Source organism: Paroedura picta, chromosome 16, assembly GCF_049243985.1.
Source record: "Paroedura picta isolate Pp20150507F chromosome 16, Ppicta_v3.0, whole genome shotgun sequence".
Taxonomy (NCBI): domain Eukaryota; kingdom Metazoa; phylum Chordata; class Lepidosauria; order Squamata; family Gekkonidae; genus Paroedura; species Paroedura picta.
This window is the reverse complement of record NC_135384.1, coordinates 14,905,286-14,922,257: the sequence shown is the minus strand read 5'-3', so window position 1 is coordinate 14,922,257 and position 16,972 is coordinate 14,905,286. Positions and strand designations below refer to the sequence as shown.

At 41.9% G+C, this 16,972-nt stretch overlaps 1 pseudogene; it reads left to right on the top strand.

Annotated features, from left to right (window-relative positions):
- The first annotated feature begins 5,678 nt into the window (after nucleotides 1–5,678).
- Nucleotides 5,679–16,438, top strand: LOC143825443 (vomeronasal type-2 receptor 26-like; annotated as a pseudogene).
- The last annotated feature ends 534 nt before the right edge of the window (nucleotides 16,439–16,972 follow it).

The window sequence follows — 16,972 nt, the reverse complement described above, 5'->3', positions numbered from 1 at the left end:
AATTAATTCTTTTAAAATGTCTTCAGAGCTAATGTGGTGGTGTAGTGATTCAGAGTGGGGGACTCTAGTCCATAGCACCAGGTTAAAATCCATACTCTCCCCCCACCGACATGTGGGTGACCAAGGGCTAATCACAGATGACTTAGAGTTGTTCTTCCAAAGCAGATGGCTTAGAGATCTAACTCTCAGGGAAAACAGAGGGAAAGGTGTTTGTAAGCAGATTTGGGACTTCTAGGGGTAATTAAATTCAATATGGAAAAAATCCGCTCTTCGCTCTATCTTCATTTTAAATAATAATATTCTTGGAGTGTTTTCAAAAGTATTTTTTCAGTAAAGATATGCCCTTACTGAAGTGCAAGAAGGCTGCTATCTATCCAAAAATGACGCTCTCCTATGCCAGCAAACATAATCAGATTCATTAGGAATGTCCATATTTTAAAAATATTTCTTCCAAACAACAGACCAATCATGAAATAACACACCACTCTCCACTTTCTCTCCTTCCAGACATGGATAGCTGTAACATCTGTCCAAAAGATCACTATTCGAATTACAACAAAGATGAATGTGTTCCAAAAGATGTAAGCTTCCTTTCTTATGAAGAACCCATGGGATTCATTTTAGCAACCTTGGCTATTTCTTTCTCCATGGTCACAGTTTTGGTGCTTGGAATATTTGTGAAACATCGGGATACTCTGACCTATCTTCTTCTCATCTCCCTTACTCATTGCTTCCTCTCTGCCTTGCTCTTCATTGGGCAGCCTGGAAAGGTGACCTGCCTTCTCCGACAAACAAGTTTTGGCATCATATTCTCAGTGGCTATTTCGAGTATACTGGCCAAAACACTCACTGTGGTTCTGGCCTTTGTGGCTACCAAACCAGGCTCTAGGCTAAGGCCATTGGTGGGGAAAATACAGGCATATTATCTTGTCCTTTCTTGCTCCCTTATTCAAGTAGGAGTTTGTGTTCTTTGGATCAGTACTTCTTCTCCATTCCCAGATAAGGACCTGCATTCTTTGAAGGAGACAATCATACTGGAATGTAACGAGGGCTCAACTGCCATGTTTTTCTGTGTCCTTGGCTACATGGGCTTCCTAGCTGCAGTCAGCTTCATTGTGTCTTTCCTAGCCAGGAAGTTACCCAACAGTTTCAATGAGGCCAAGTTTATCACTTTTAGCATGTTACTCTTTTGCAGTGTTTGGCTGTCTTTTATTCCAAGCTACCTGAGCACCAAAGGGAAATCCATGGTGGCTGTGGAGATCTTCTCCATCTTAACCTCTAGTGCCGGCTTACTTGGTTGCATTTTTCTTCCCAAATGTTATATCATTGTTCTGAGGCCTCAACTCAACAACAGAAAGTTTCTCATAAAGAACTATTGATAAAGTATTTACTGAGACACATTCCTGGGACAATTATATATTATTAAACCTTGAAGGCAGAATTATACACAAAAACTTGTATTTTGGTTCATTACCATTGTTTTCCTGAGTGGTAACAAATACCCAGTGTTCTTAGGCATTACCAAAAATGGGTCCACCTCAACAAAACCAGGGATTTTTACCACATTTTGGTTCTTAGTGTTACCCCAGAAAAAGACATTTAGTTTTTCGTTGATTCTCTGAATTTTCCCAGCTATGGAATTTCTCTCTTCTGGTTTGATCCTTTCAGGAGGACAGGAGAAGCAATCACTTCTGGAAAAGTCCCCAGATAAATAATTTTACTAAAAGAGCCTGCGTTGAGCTGCGGATGCTTAGAATAGTCCATATACAGCTCCAAATTTATTAAAATAACTTCCCACTGGAGCTTCTTTTCGCCAGGGACTGGGGCCAAGGAAGAACAAGAGTCTTTTTCTTCCTATGTGCTATCCCTCCTAAGGAAAATCAACTTATACAGCCTCTAAATGACATTAGTGAGAAAGATGTGTGCCTATCGATGTCAGCCTCCAGGTGCAACCTGGGGATCCCCTAGAATTTCAGCTCATAGCCAGACTATAGCAATCATTACACCTGGAGAAGATGGCTGCTTAGATGTTGGGCTGTATAACATTATGACAAAGATGTCAATCATACACAGCATCATATTCATCTAGGCCCAGTATAAGACCATGGCCCATGCAATCCCTGATCTGTAATGACTGGGCATCAACTTTTCTTTTCTTTTTTCTTTTTTCTTTTTTGCTTTTCTGGTTGATTAATAATATTCCTGGTTTTATTTTATGTTTATTATATTTTGAGCCTGCCATTCTACAAAGGCTCAGGGAGGGTTATAACAAATAGGCAGAAAAATAGGGAAACATGTAGAGCAGAAAAACAGGAATGCACAGGAAATGCAGGACTGCATTCTTGACTCTCCCAGCTTTAAAAAATCCGTCAGTGTTTATGGTTCTACATTGTACTATAGTATCCTTCTAAAGGAGGGAAGCAGGGCAGTCTGAAAACAGCCTCAGAAAAGCTATATTTTATTAACTCATTTGGATACATCCTTGCTTGCTTCATTTATATCTCCTCTTCTCATGTGTAGGAAACCAAAATAGATTACATTGTTTTCCTCACTTCTGATTTATACTCACAATTACCTTGTAAAATAGAACTTCTGGAAGTTTTCATAACAAAGTGGGTATTTCAAACTCGGTCTTTCATAGAATCATAGAACAGTAGAATTGTAAACTACTTCCTGGGTCATCTAGTCCAACCCCCTACACTATGCAGGACATTCACAGCCCTATCGCTCATCCACTATAACCTTTGAACCTTCTCAAAGTCAGCTTCACTGTCAAATGGCTATCCAGCTTTTGTTTCAAAATTTCCAAAGATGGAGAACCCACCACCTCCTGAGGAAGCCGGTTGTCCACTGAGAACCTGCTCTATCAGGAACTTCTGGATTTTTAGATGGAATTCCTTTTGCATTAATTTCATCCCATTGGTTCTGGTCCCTCCGGAGCAACATAGAACAACTCTGCTCCATCCTTTATATGGCAGCTTTTTAAATACTTAAAAATGATTGTCAAATCCCCTCTTAGTCGCCTCCTCTGAAGGCTAAGCAGACCAAGCTCCCCAAACCTTTCCTCATTTGTCTTGGTCTCCAAACCCCTCACCATCTTTGTTGCCCTCCTCTGGACACGCTCCAGTTTGTCTACATCCCTCTTCAACTGGAGTGCTCAAAATTGAACACACTACTCCATGTGAGGTCGAACCAGAGCAAAGTAAAGCAATACCATCACTTCCCATGATCTGGACACAATACTCTGCTTGATACAACTCCAAATCCCATTTACCTTTTACCATCACACTGCTGACTCATGTTAAACATATGCTCTACTAAAAATCCTAGATCCTTTTCACACATACTAATGCCAAGACAACTCTCTCCCATCCTCTCAAGTCTTAGTCTAACACTGTAGACCTTTTAGTTTAGCAATCACAACTATGGTTTTTACTATGTATACATTGTGATCATCAGTTGTCTTCCTCTATTCCAGTGGTTCTCAACCTTCCTAATGCCATGACCCTTTAATACAGTTCCTAAAGACCCCTTACTACAGTTCCCCAACCATAAAATTAGAAGAAGAAGAAGAAGAAGAAGAAGAAGAAGAAGAAGAAGAAGAAGAAGAAGAAGAAGAAGAAGAAGAAGAAGAAGAGATGGTTCTTATATGCTGCTTTTCCCAACCCGAAGGAGTCTCAAAGTGGCTTACAGTCACCTTCCCATTCCTCTACCCATCACAGACACCCTGTGGGGTGGGTGAGGCTGAGAGAGCCCTGATATTACTGCTCGGTCAGAACAGTTTTATCAGTCCCGTGGCAAGGCCAAGGTCACCCAGCTGGTTGCATGTGGGGGAGCGCAGAATTGAACCGGCATGCCAGGTTACTATCGCGACAGATACTCCAGGTTTGGGGTGGGGCTTATTGTGGGACTCATTCTGCCCAGGGTCTATGGAGATCTCATGAATCATCCCATGTTTTGGAATTAAAAACTTTGATCTGGCCCTGGCTGTCTTTTCAAACATTGTATCTTGGAGGAAGATCCTAATCCAGATGGGGGAAAACACTTAATCAAAGTTTTACTTATATAAGGAAGAGGGCATCATCCACCCCCCCACACACACACACACAAAGAATATTTTCTGCCACAACACAATGGAATTTTGACTTAGAGTAGAAATATATATTCCCAAGGGGAACAATGTAATAAATTTTGTAGTTTTACAGTTATTGACTAGTTTATCAGAATACCTTATTTTGACCATTATACATAAGATTACCTTAAGGGTCAAAACTCTGGGTTGGAAAATACTGGAGGTATTATGGCAGGGCCCAAGAAGGGTCTACTTTGAGAAGGAAAGAGAACTCCCAAGGGACAGTAATTTCATATAAATAATATTTTCTCTGGGGAAACTAATCTCTCTTGGCTACACATCATTTGTAATTCTGAGAGAACACAAGCCCTCCAGCTGGAGGTTGGGAAGCTCATAGGTTGGTCTTTGGAAACATCACTGATTTTTTTAGCCACTGTCACAGATTTATTTCAAGTGAAATACTAAAATTCATGTTATCAGCAGAAAATAGCAGAGGATAATGCTCAGATCCGTACCATGAGAAACTTTACTTATTATTACAGACTAACTTTATATTCTGGTCCTTGGGGAATATCAGAATAATCTGAAGTTCTCAATCCAGGAATAATGACAGGCTTTGCTGTTTTAGCCTGCTTTCCCCTTAAATTATTACAATTGCATTAATACATATTAATTAAAACTGTGTCAATTCCACTGGCCGTTTGAGGCCAAGGCCAAAACCTTCAGCACTACTATAATTAGGAAGGCATGCTCTATCATTATAGCTGTTGTCTTGTTGGACAAGAAATTTCCAGGGGCTGCAAAATAAATTCACTGTGTATAACCCCCCCAGAAATTAGCAGAGCTTTGATGCATATATACACGAAGTCGTGTAAATCTGTATATAAATATATATATGAAAATCTGTTTCCCACTTATCCTGAACTGGATGGCCCAGACTACCCCCATTTCATTGGAAGCTAAGTGGGATTGGCCCTGGATGGCAGACTACTGAGACTACTGAGACACACAGAGGCTGGATAGACATCTGACGGAGAGTCTGATTCTGTGAAGGCTCAAGGGAGTGGCAGGTTACAGTAGATGAGTGATAGGGATGCGAGTATTCTGCATAGTGTAGGGGGTTGGACTAGATGGCCCATGATGTCCCTTCCAACTCTATTATTCTGTCATTCTATGATTCTATGATTCACATGGGCAAAAGCCTTGTGAGGTAGGGGCTGTAGCATAGAGTGGGAAATCTAGATGGATACAAACTCAGTCCCACAATTAATCTCCTCTCTAAACCCTCCTACTTCTCAGTTGAACCTCATGGAGGGGGTGGGGGAGAAAAAACTCTTTTAGACCAAGTCTAGGCAAATAAACAGCCAGTTCACCAAGAGAGGAGAATATAAGAAGGCAAAGAAATTATATTATACTAAGAGATAAGAGATAAATGGGAGAAGGGGAGTATCCATTAACTGAACTTTCTGCTGAGATTTCCTTATAGGTTCAGCTACGTCAAGGACACCGGCAGATTTAGTTGGTGATCCGTGAAAAGACAGGACAAAACGAGTGCTGAGAACCCAGCACATGCAAGCAGACATCTGGGAATGGAAGGAAAGTGGCCATGATGAAGATGCTGATACTGCTGCTGCTGCTTTTATTGCTGTGTGATGCCATATGCAAGAAGGATCCCATTCAATGCACCTCACCTGTTGACCTTCTTCCTGCTCCTCATGTGTTTTATCAGCCTGGTGACTTGGTGGTGGGTGCCATTGTTTCTCAGGTCTTCTACCTATACGACACTCCCTCCTTCAAAGAGCAGCCCAGCCAGTTGTTCGTTGGGGAACCTATGTAAGCTATTCATGCATACTCTTTTTATTTTTTTCTCAATTTCACTAAATCCTCCATGCATCTGTCATTTTTAAAAAGGAAGGGAAGACTGTCTTTTGTCTTTTGGACACAAACTCTGTCATTTGATGCATGGGAGACCGCAGAAGGAGCAGAGAGGGGAGCCCTGGAGAGGAGGAAGGGATAGAATGAGCATGTCTCCAAATGGCTCATACACTTATACAGAAGAATGATTGAGCAGAATAAGTGGTTTTGGTGGCAGAGTGCTGCCTGGAGAGGGGGACCAAAGTGCAACAACTGAAGATTAGAGAAAAATACTTTTTGTCTGTTTGTTTTTTAGCCAGGAAAAGGGAGCACCAGAACTTGAACTAAGATTGTGGGGAATGAAATGAGTTGGAAAGAAGATAATTTACCAGTGTTGCATCTGACAGGGAATACTTAATCTCCAAGTCAATATCTCAGTATGATATTGGGAAAGTGGAATTGAACCTTAGTAGTTGACTTGGAGAGCAGGGCACTGCATGGGAAGTCTCTTTCCCTTCTTATATTGTATTTTATATGCTATTAAAGGCTTGTTGTTGTTGTTGTTGTTGTTGTTGTTGCATGGGAAGTCAATTGGCAAGCCATAAATGGATGAGTCAGTCATCATTCATCTTTTTTCTTCAAAGAAGTTTGGAGTATATCTCCCTCACAGTCTTTGTATCAGTGTATTTAATCACGCATCTTTTCTTCATAGCAAGAATACTAAAGGGGAATGGGCAGTGGTGGCTAGATTTGCCGCCACAAGAATAAAAGGCTTTCCCCAAAAACCTCCCAAATGATAAATTTCATTTTTTTCATCATGCCAAAAAGGGAGAAAGAAATCCCCTGAAAGTAAATTCTTTCAGATTAATTACACCATAAAACGGAGAAGTAGGGAAAGTCAAGGTCGGTTTATGTTAATTTAAACCATCCCAAATGTAAAATGTGAAGGCATTTTTCGTATTTCATTTGCTCCAATCTAGTGATCAGAATGCAATTCAACAAATATGGTTACTCAGCATTTCTGAGTAGTTCAGTATTTGCAGGACAGATCTATGTTGCAAACCAATAATACCCTCTTCTCCATCTCCACAATTTCATTGTACACGCACAAACTATCATGGTATTTTTTCCATTTCAGTGAGATAATCATTAGCATTTGTAAATAACAAACATCTGTTAAAAACATAATTGTAAAGGATCAGAGGCCTACTTTGATGAAATAGCTCCTTGTAGAAAGGAAGATACAAATATGGAGAACTAATGGAATATATACCTTTCCTCTTTAATTTTCAAGCTCATGTATATCTCTCATTATAGATCACTGCTAAAGAATTACCAGCACAACCTGGCCTTGGTTTTTGCTGTCAAGGAGATCAATGGGAATCATAATATCTTACCAAACATCACTTTGGGCTTCCACATTCTTAACAGCTACTATTTGGCAAGGATGACGTATAAAGCCGCGCTGAACTTTCTTTCTTCACACCACAAGTTCCTCCCCAATTTCAAGTGTGGCAAACAGAGCAATCAGATTGCAGTTGTTGGAGGACTGGATTCAGAAATATCTGCCAATATGGCCACCATAGTCACCATTTACAAGATACCACAGGTAGGTCATCCCTACAGGGGTGCAACCCATAAGGAGGTATGGAAGTTTCATGACTTTAACACACAACTACAGGGCCTGTAAGTTGGAGCTCTTTTCCAAGGCATTTTGTTAAAGCTGGGCCAAGGAAGATCAGGGGCCCCTTCTAACAATGGCGAAAACATCACGCCTGCCTTAACCTCCCCCCCACTCCAAAGTCACAGTAGGGAGTCTGTCAGGCTGGTTGGGTGGAGTTTACTAATTTGCTGCCAGGCAGGGTTGGGATGGGATTAATGGGGTTTTATGATTTTACTAGCAGCAAAGCCCATTGTATCCAGGAATACAACCGGCACCAGAGCTTAGCGGTGGGAAGAGGAAGGGGAGGAGTTGTCCAGTCTGTAAGGGCATGGGGTTGAACATGTGTGTTCTGTGGGAGGTTATGGTGGCGTTTTGACAAATGAGGTCATGGATGTGGAGAGATGAGTGTCAAGAACCTGTGACCTTTGGGAATTGTGGCATAGTGGTTACTGATGAGCTTTCCAGAGTGATGTCTTCAGATATGTGAAGGGAAAATCAGACTGGAGACTCTTCTTAGAGGGAGATTACATGTCAATGGATAATTAATGTAACAATGGTGGTGGTGGTGGTGGTGACTGAATGGTATGATTGAAAAAAAAGTATAATTTTCCCCAGCTCACTTATGGATCATTTTCACCAGGAGGGGCTACCCAATTGCTCATTTCTTTGATGTATCAGATGGTCCCAAATGAAGTCACTCAGTATATGGGAGTTATCAGGTTATTTCACCACTTCCGATGGACATGGATTGTGCTCGTTGTTGCAGAAGATGACAGTGGGGACAGGTTCATGCAGATCATGGTGCCAATGCTTTCTGAGAATGGCATCTGTTTTGACTTCAGTATAAGAATACCAAAGCAGACTTATTTCCAAGACGTGGTGGATGTGCTGATGAAACAGGCTGACTATTTAACTGTTTACACTGAAACCAAAGCCAATGTGCATTTTGTATATGGAGAAAATTCATCCATGTTTGTTTTGCGAGTAATGTTGTTTTTAGGAACCTTTGTTTCATTGCCTCCCATGCATAAGGTATGGATTATTACATGCCACTGGGATTTTGAATCAGTGTCTGCCCAAAGGGCTTGGGATGTAGACACCTTCCATGGTGCCCTATCCCTTGCTGTTCACTCCAATCAGCCACCTGGATTCAAAACATTTCTGCAGTCCATAAGCCCTACCAGGGCAAAAGGGGATGGCTATATTGAGAACTTTTGGGAGCAGGCATTTGATTGTTCACTAAGCAATCCAGATGTTCATGGCGACAGCAAGAGAATGTGCACTGGAAAGGAGAAGCTGGATTCTATTCCAGTCGTTTTGTTTGAAATGAGCATGACAGGCCACAGCTATAATGTTTACAATGCTGTCTATGCAGTGGCACATGCGTTGCATGCCCTCTACAGACTTGGATCTAAATGCAGAACAAGAGAAAAAGAGAAGATTCAAATCTTCTATAATGTGCAACCCTGGCAGGTAATGGCTTCTCAAACTATAATCCCAAAGACATTCTTCTTTCTTTCACAGCAGACTTCTATCTCGATGTCCAGATTTCGAAAGAATTTTCTAGGCATATATCCAATACTAGGACAGATAACCTAACATACAAAATCATAAAGAACAATCAAATTGATACAATATAAGAGAATCGGTTAAGTAAAAATCATCCATAAGAAGCAGTTATTTGTAGTTTGTCTTCCTCTCTGATGGCACAGATCACGTTGGCACAGATCACGATCTGATGGCACAGATCACAGATCATGTTTGCTGGAGATCATTTTCACTGGAGAGCAGCGTTCATGTACTGGGGAGGTGATTCTTTAGGAAACACAGTATATTGATCTTGCCTCCTTCCCACCCTCTTATTTCTCTTTTCAACTATGCGGGGGAAACAATCCCTTTTCCAGTCTCAATGAGTCTTTTTCCGAATAGTTCCACTCCTCCTTGCCAGACTTCCCAGTTCTCTGTCTGTGTTAAAATGTTCCCAGGCAGTGGTAAACTCTCCACAGATAGAGTTCAATAGTACTTGTTTTATGTCTGAGCTAAACTATGTTCAGACAACAGTTCCCAAATCCTTTTGCTCAGCTGATACAAACCTATCAAATCACTTTGATCAGCCTGTAACTCAAGGATCTCTGAGAGCCAACGGTGTAGTGGTTAGGAGTGCGAACTTCTAATCTGGGAAGCCGGGTTTGATTCCGCGCTCCCCCACATGCAGCCAGCTGGGTGACCTTGGGCTTGCCACAGCACTGATAAAGCTGTTCTGACCAAGCATTAATATCAGGGCTCTCTCAGCCTCATCCACCTCACAGGTGTCTTCTGTGAGTAGAGGAAAGAAAAGGTGAATGTAAGCCGCTATGAGCCTCCTTTGGGTAGAGAAAAGCAGCATATAAGATCCAATTCTTCTTCTTCTTCTTCTTCTTCTTCTTCTTCTTCTTCTTCTTCTTCTTCTTCTTCTTCTTCTTCTTCTTCTTCTTCTTCTTCTTCTTTTCTTTTTCTTTTTCTTCTTCTTCTTCTTCTTCTTCTTCTTCTTCTTCTTCTTCTTCTTCTTCTTCTTCTTCTTCTTCTTCTTCTTCCTCTTCTTCTTCTTCTTCTTCTTCTTCTCTATGAGGTATTAACCTTTCATAGACCTACACATGTTCATACAGCACATATCCCCTAAATCAGTGGTCCCCAACCTTTTTATCAACGGGGACGGGTCACGCTTGACGATTTTACTGAGGCCCGGGGGGGGTAGTCTTTTGCCGAGGGATGTTGCCGCTGCCTGAGACACTCCGCTGCTCCACTTGCTTTCCCTCCAGCACCCCTGATTTCCCATCGCCCACTGGTGGGGCGCTGCAAGCAGCAGCTGTGTAGTGCCATGCCAAGGGGGAGCCCCAGCCATGGCAGTCGCTGGAGAGCACCAAAGGTGAGCTGGCAGCAGACTGGCAGGGCAGCCCCCGAGGCAGCAGCTGGGAAGGAGGACGAGGGGGATCTGCGACCCAGTACCGACTGGTCCCCGGACCGGGGGTTGGGGACCATTGCCCGAAATATTATCTTAGATCATTGGGGGATTTATGATAACAAACAGCGGCCCATTCAATTCCACTCAAACCATCATAGTAGGATGCTAACTACTACTGTTGGTGCACTAACAGCTTTTCTGAACCAGGATAATTTTCTGAACACCCTTCAGAGGGAGATTCCCATGGAGTACATTACATCCAACGAACCTGAAAGCAAAGCAGGGATCAAAAACCATCACCAAAGGAAGCCTCTTAAGGAAGTTTATATGTGGTCACCAATCAAGACTGGCTAAAGTCCTGTATACTAGAGAGCTCTGGGTCCCAGTTGGGCAACATACCAAATGGTGACCCTAATACTTTACCAGGCCCAAAGAGGTTAATTCATTCAACTCAGTTTTGCTTTATTATTACGGAATTAATAGCACCACTGTCTTCTCAGAGTAGGACAGGATACCATTTGTCCCAGTATCTTTAAGACATATTCTGGATCTTGGTCATTCCTGAAATTTCTTACATTTTGTTTCACTTTTTTTCTCACTCAGATGCATCTTTTTTTAAGGACCATCACATTCAACAACAGTGCTGGTGACAGCATACTTTTTAATGAAAATGGGGAACTGAAAACTGTTTTTGATGTGACAAACTGGGTCATATTCCCAAATGGCTCCTTCATTAGACTGAAAGTTGGAAGACTTGATCCTTGGGCTCCTCGTGGAGAAGAGTTGGCTATTCATGATGATCAAATAGTGTGGCACAGAACATTTAATCAGGTGGGATATTTGCATTCATAGAAAAACATTTCTGATTTGCATTTTCTGTGCTATTAAACTATGGAATGAGTTCAAAGTCAGCTAGAGGGGATGGATCTTCCTAGCATTTCTATTCAGTCACCTCAGTCACCTACTTCTCTTTACTGCATCTCAGATGGGTTACCTTCAGACACGTCCCATTCCCGTCAGCATTGTCCATTACGGTAAAAGAACATTTTGGTATTAGATAATTCATCATGAAAAGTCATCCTTTATTTTTCTCCGTGGAATGTATTACAAGGATTATTGATGATATTATGCAATATCTACTAACAACAAGAAATGAAATATTTCAGTACATGTTGTCTTTTCTCACTTGGATTACGAAATCCCCTCATTATCCCAAGGGCCAGAATGTAACACATTGGTTCACAGAATTAAGGTTTCAACTGCTGTATCAACACCCAGATTTTTCTTCTTCTTCTTCTTGTAATAGTGTTGCCCTTCTTTACTTTTTTAGCTAGATCTACAAGTGGCATGCACTATGAGAAGGGAACCATCGAAGACTTGCAGTGGTTACCTCATTTCTACCTGTATCCCTTCTCCTACATGATATCCTCTATCTTTGCTTCTGAAAGCCTCTAAAACCTCTCCCTTTTCAATATTCCTTTCTGTTCCATTCAACAACCAACATTTCTTTTGTCTACTCTTCCAAATCTTCAATGTATTGGCTTTTTTATTCCTCAGTTTTCTCTCCACGTTACATAATTCTCCTTTCCACCACTTTATCCATGATATTCCACATGTGTTGGAGAATGCACTTTCAATGTGCTTTTGAAGCTGGATTTTCCATTACTAAATTTGAATATTAACTCCTAAAAGGCATTGAAAGTGCATTACTCAGTGTGTGTGGAATGGGCTGGGAGAAATTGAATTGCATATGTTTCCCCAGCAAGCCTCTATGGAAGAATGGAGATTTCACTCAGGATCTATCCCTAGCCCACACCTTTTCCTACTTTCTTCTTCTTAGTAGTCTCTCCCTAAAAAAAAAAGTCTAATCAAGATTCAAAACTGGTGCAGTAGCAAATCATTCAGGGAAGCTGTGTAGTGGTCACTAAGTGCTCTGACAATTTGAAGAAATTGGGCAGAGATGGCCTCTAGTCTCAGTCAATTTGTTTGTTATCCAGTCACTGGTAGCCATTAGTGACTCATACTAATCACTGCCAGTGAGGGGGGAGCTCACCACCTCCTTAGGCAGCCTATTCCACTGCTGAACTACTCTGACTGTGAAATTTTTTTCCTGATATCTAGCCTATATCGTTGTACTTGTAGTTTAAACCTATTACTGTGCGTCTTTTCCTCGGCAGCCAACGGAAATATGTTGGATGTTTGTTTCTTCAGATATTGTTACTTCACTTTTCTCCCAAAGTTAGCTTAGAAGGATGATTTAACTCACCTCCATTTAATTCTCACAATATCAACAACATGGTAAGGAAGATTAGGGAAAAACTAATCCACAATAAAACCAGTAAACTTTCATGTCTCCGTGATTTAAAAAGAGACATTTTCTTAGGAACACCAGTCTAATACGAGGTTAAGAGTGGGGGCCTCTAATCTGGAGAATACAGTTTGAATCACCACTCCTCCAGTTGCAGCCAGCTGGAAGACCTTGGGCCAGTTGCAGTTCTCTCAGAGCTCTCTCAACCTCACCTACCTCACAGGATACCTGTTGTGGAGAGAGGAAGGGTAGGCAATTTTAAGCCGCTGTTAGAAGGTTTCAGAAAGCAAAAAGGGGTATAAAAAAACAGCTGTTCTTCAGATTGTGCTTCTCTGAGTTTCTCAGTGATCATGTTGTGAGTGCCAATCTCCCTTCCTGTTTGTGAACAGGTTCTACCAGTCTCTGTGTGCAATGAGCACTGCCTTCCTGGCTCCAGCCGACAAAAGAAGGAGGGAACGAAATTTTGCTGCTATGACTGTGTTCCGTGTCCAGATGGGATGATCTCTGAACAGATAGGTAGGAAACAGAATTAATAGAGATGTCAATCATACACAGAATTATATTCAACTAGACCCAAAATAAGTTCACGGCTCATGAAATACTTGATATCTAGAGTCTGGGCATAGCCTTTTCTTGTTGCTTGTTTATTATTCACTTTGTAGTTTTTTTTTATCAAGCCCCAATTTTATGCTAATTTATTGCTTAAGAACATTTGAAATTATTTGACCATCAGGGAAGATGCTTAGGGTTAAAACACATGCTTTTACTTCCTCAAATGTTCCATGTGTAATTATTGATTGTAATATATAGGATAGATAATATCAATATTTTGAATTTTAATCTGTGCACCTGATTGACCTGTAGGAGGGCATTATTTGCTGGATTAGGATGTGACACACCAATGTTGGGTATAAACAAGGCCATAGCTTTATTACCTCCTCACTTGAGGGTTGGCACAGAATGAGAGAGGGAGCCTGACCTAGCAGTCAGAAGACTGCACCAAAACACCACAAAGTCTAGAGGTACCCTGGGGACCTGCACCATTTTCAGCCGGGAGAGGAGTTCCCCTTGCCTACTGAAGTCCTACACTTAGTGAAGCAAACTATATTGGGGAACCAGTGGGTGTCAAACTTAGCTGACTGCCCTCAGGCCGCCTGGCAAATGAGCCTCTGGCCTCCTTGCTGGGTAAGCCATGCTCATGTATGTGCTGCCTCTAAGGCCCATTATGCACGGGGGTATGGGGATAGCGCACATTCAGGGTGGAATGGCGGAGACTAAAATCACTGATAACGCACGGAGCCAGCTGCAACCGGCCACAGATTCAGTGCATGCTGCAGAAAAAGCCGCGTTAGTGAAACACGGAAGAAAGCACAGCTTCCGGGTGAACTGGCGCCGGGATCACCGCATGCATAATCGGTTACTCTGGGTTTTGCTGCCGTTGTGTCCCGTCCCGTGCATAAATGGTTTGCTTTGCTTCTTCCCCCTCCATGTTTTCCATGTGACCTGAAATCGCCGTTTCGGCGGCCGTGCATAATGGGTCTTAGGGGGGCCCCAAACACCAGGGAGTCCCACACTAGATTCCCTGCCAACAGGTTCCATCCCACACAAACACACAACTGTGAAAAAATATTGATGGTGAAACATGCACTTCAATCTCTGAACAAGTCTGTGTTCCCATCAACAGAGGATGGGAGGAAGGGCAGCTGCTCCTGCAGTGTCCCATGGCAAAGAGAGTAGAACCCGCAAACATGGCAGCTTATATAGGCGCCACGCTTCCTGCATTGCCTTTGATGCTGTGTTCTCGCAGCACGCGCCCCTAGTGGACCTTTGAGGCAGTTGTGTCCCTCTCGAGCACCTCCTCCACTATGCCAACCATCAGCTGCAGTAAGTCTAGGGCGTTGTTTTATCATAAATATTAGTATTTAAAACATAAAACTTTTTCTGCAGCTCAGTCTTTAGGCTGTGGCCAACATTTTATCTTTATATATTTAATGGGGACTGTGAATCTTTTTAAAATCATCACTGAGATTTCCTCCTCATTTCCAAAACCCGGGTCACTTATTATTTATTATTTATTTACAAGCGTGCCACTCCCACCTGAGGCTCAGGTTACATTTCCCTATAAAAATCCCTTAGGACCCAACATATAAGAAATACAACACATAAATACAGTCCAATATACCTGGTGAAAATAAAAATCCATCGTACCCCAATCCAAACCAGACAGCATCCCGCATTGGGGGTTATGATGTTGAGCCTGATATCCTGGGTTAGCCTATGGAGGGGCCCCCGATCTTACCTGCCCTGGCCTCAATGAAAGACATAGCAGAAAAGCCCTATTTTACAGCTCCTGCAGTTCTGTCAGAACTGAATATTATTCAGTACTAAACATTCCTTCAGTGAAATCCAGAAAATCTAATTCCTACAATATGATGAAAAGAGATATTCTATACTTCTCCCGTGGCAGCCATGTGGATGACCTTGGCCTGGTAACAGTTCTCGTAGAGTTGACCTTGCAAAACATTCCTTTTAGAATTCTCTCAGCAGAACCTACCGCACAAGGTTTCTGTTGTGAGGAATGAAAAAGGGTTTTGTAAGCTGATTTGGGATTGACTATTGGGTATAAAAATATGAGATATCTGGAAATAATATAACAATCTCTCTCTCTCTCTCTCTCTCTCTCTCTCTCTCTCTCCAGACATGGATAGCTGTGTGATTTGTCCACAAGATCAGTATTCCAATTACAACAAAGATCAATGTGTCCCCAAGGATGTAAGCTTCCTTTCTTATGAAGATCCCATAGGAGCCCTCCTAGCAACCATGGCTATTACTTTCTCCCTGATCACAGCTTTGCTGCTTGGAACATTTGTGAAGCACCAGGATATCCCTATAGTCAAAGCCAACAACCGCAGTCTGACCTATCTTCTTCTCATCTCCCTTGCTCATTGCTTCCTCTCTGCCTTGCTCTTCATTGGGCAGCCTGGAAAAGTGACCTGCCTTCTCTGACAAACAAGTTTTGGCATCATATTCTCAGTAGCTATTTCTAGTGTACTGGCCAAAACCCTCACTGTGGTTCTGGCCTTTGTGGCTACCAAACCAGGCTCTAGGCTAAGGCCATTGGTGGGGAAAAGACAGGCCTATTCTCTTGTCCTTTCTTGCTCCCTTGTCCAAGTAGGCATTTGTATTCTTTGGATCAGTACTTCCTCTCCATTCCCAGATAAGGATCTGCATTCATTGAAGGAGACAATCATACTGGAATGTAATGAGGGCTCAGTTGCCATGTTTTTCTGTGTCCTGGGCTATATGGGCTTCCTAGCTACAGTCAGCTTCATGGTGGCTTTCCTAGCCAGGAAATTGCCTGACAGTTTCAATGAGGCCAAGTTTATCACTTTCAGCATGTTGCTCTTTTGCAGTGTTTGGCTGTCTTTTATTCCCAGCTACCTGAGCACCAAAGGGAAATATATGGTAGCTGTGGAGATCTTCTCCATCTTAATCTCTAGTGCAGGCTTACTTGGTTGCATTTTTCCCCCCAAAATTTATATCATTGTCCTGAGGCCTCAACTCAATGACAGAAAGCTTCTTGTAAATAAGAAATATTGATGAAGTATTCACTGGAACAATTTGTCTGGGACAGTTATCCATTATTAAATCCTCAAGGCAAAATATATATATATAAACTGGTAGTTTGGTTCATTACCATGATTTTCCTGAATGGTAACACATAGTCAGAGTTCTTAGGCATTGCCCAAAATGTCTTGACCCTAACCCCAAACATGGCATTTTTCCACTATAAAATACATTTAATTTTTCTTTATCAGCTTTATCAGTGCTGTAGAAAGCCACAAGGTGACACAGGTGGCTACATGGTGGGGGGGGGGGCACAGAATCAAATCCATCTTGAAAGTTAAAAACTCTGCAGTTGTGAACATTACAACGAGCTATAAGATATTGGGCTAAAGAAAAAAAGTATCTTGATATGTTTTCAATCTGTTGGTCTAGATAGGAACAAATATGTAAAAGGTCCACCACCTATCTCTACTATCTTGAACACAGGAAACAGAGTAATTGAGGGCCGATATAAAAAAAATATCCCTCTATCAGAGACTATGCCCCTGCCCTAGAAATCAGGCCGAA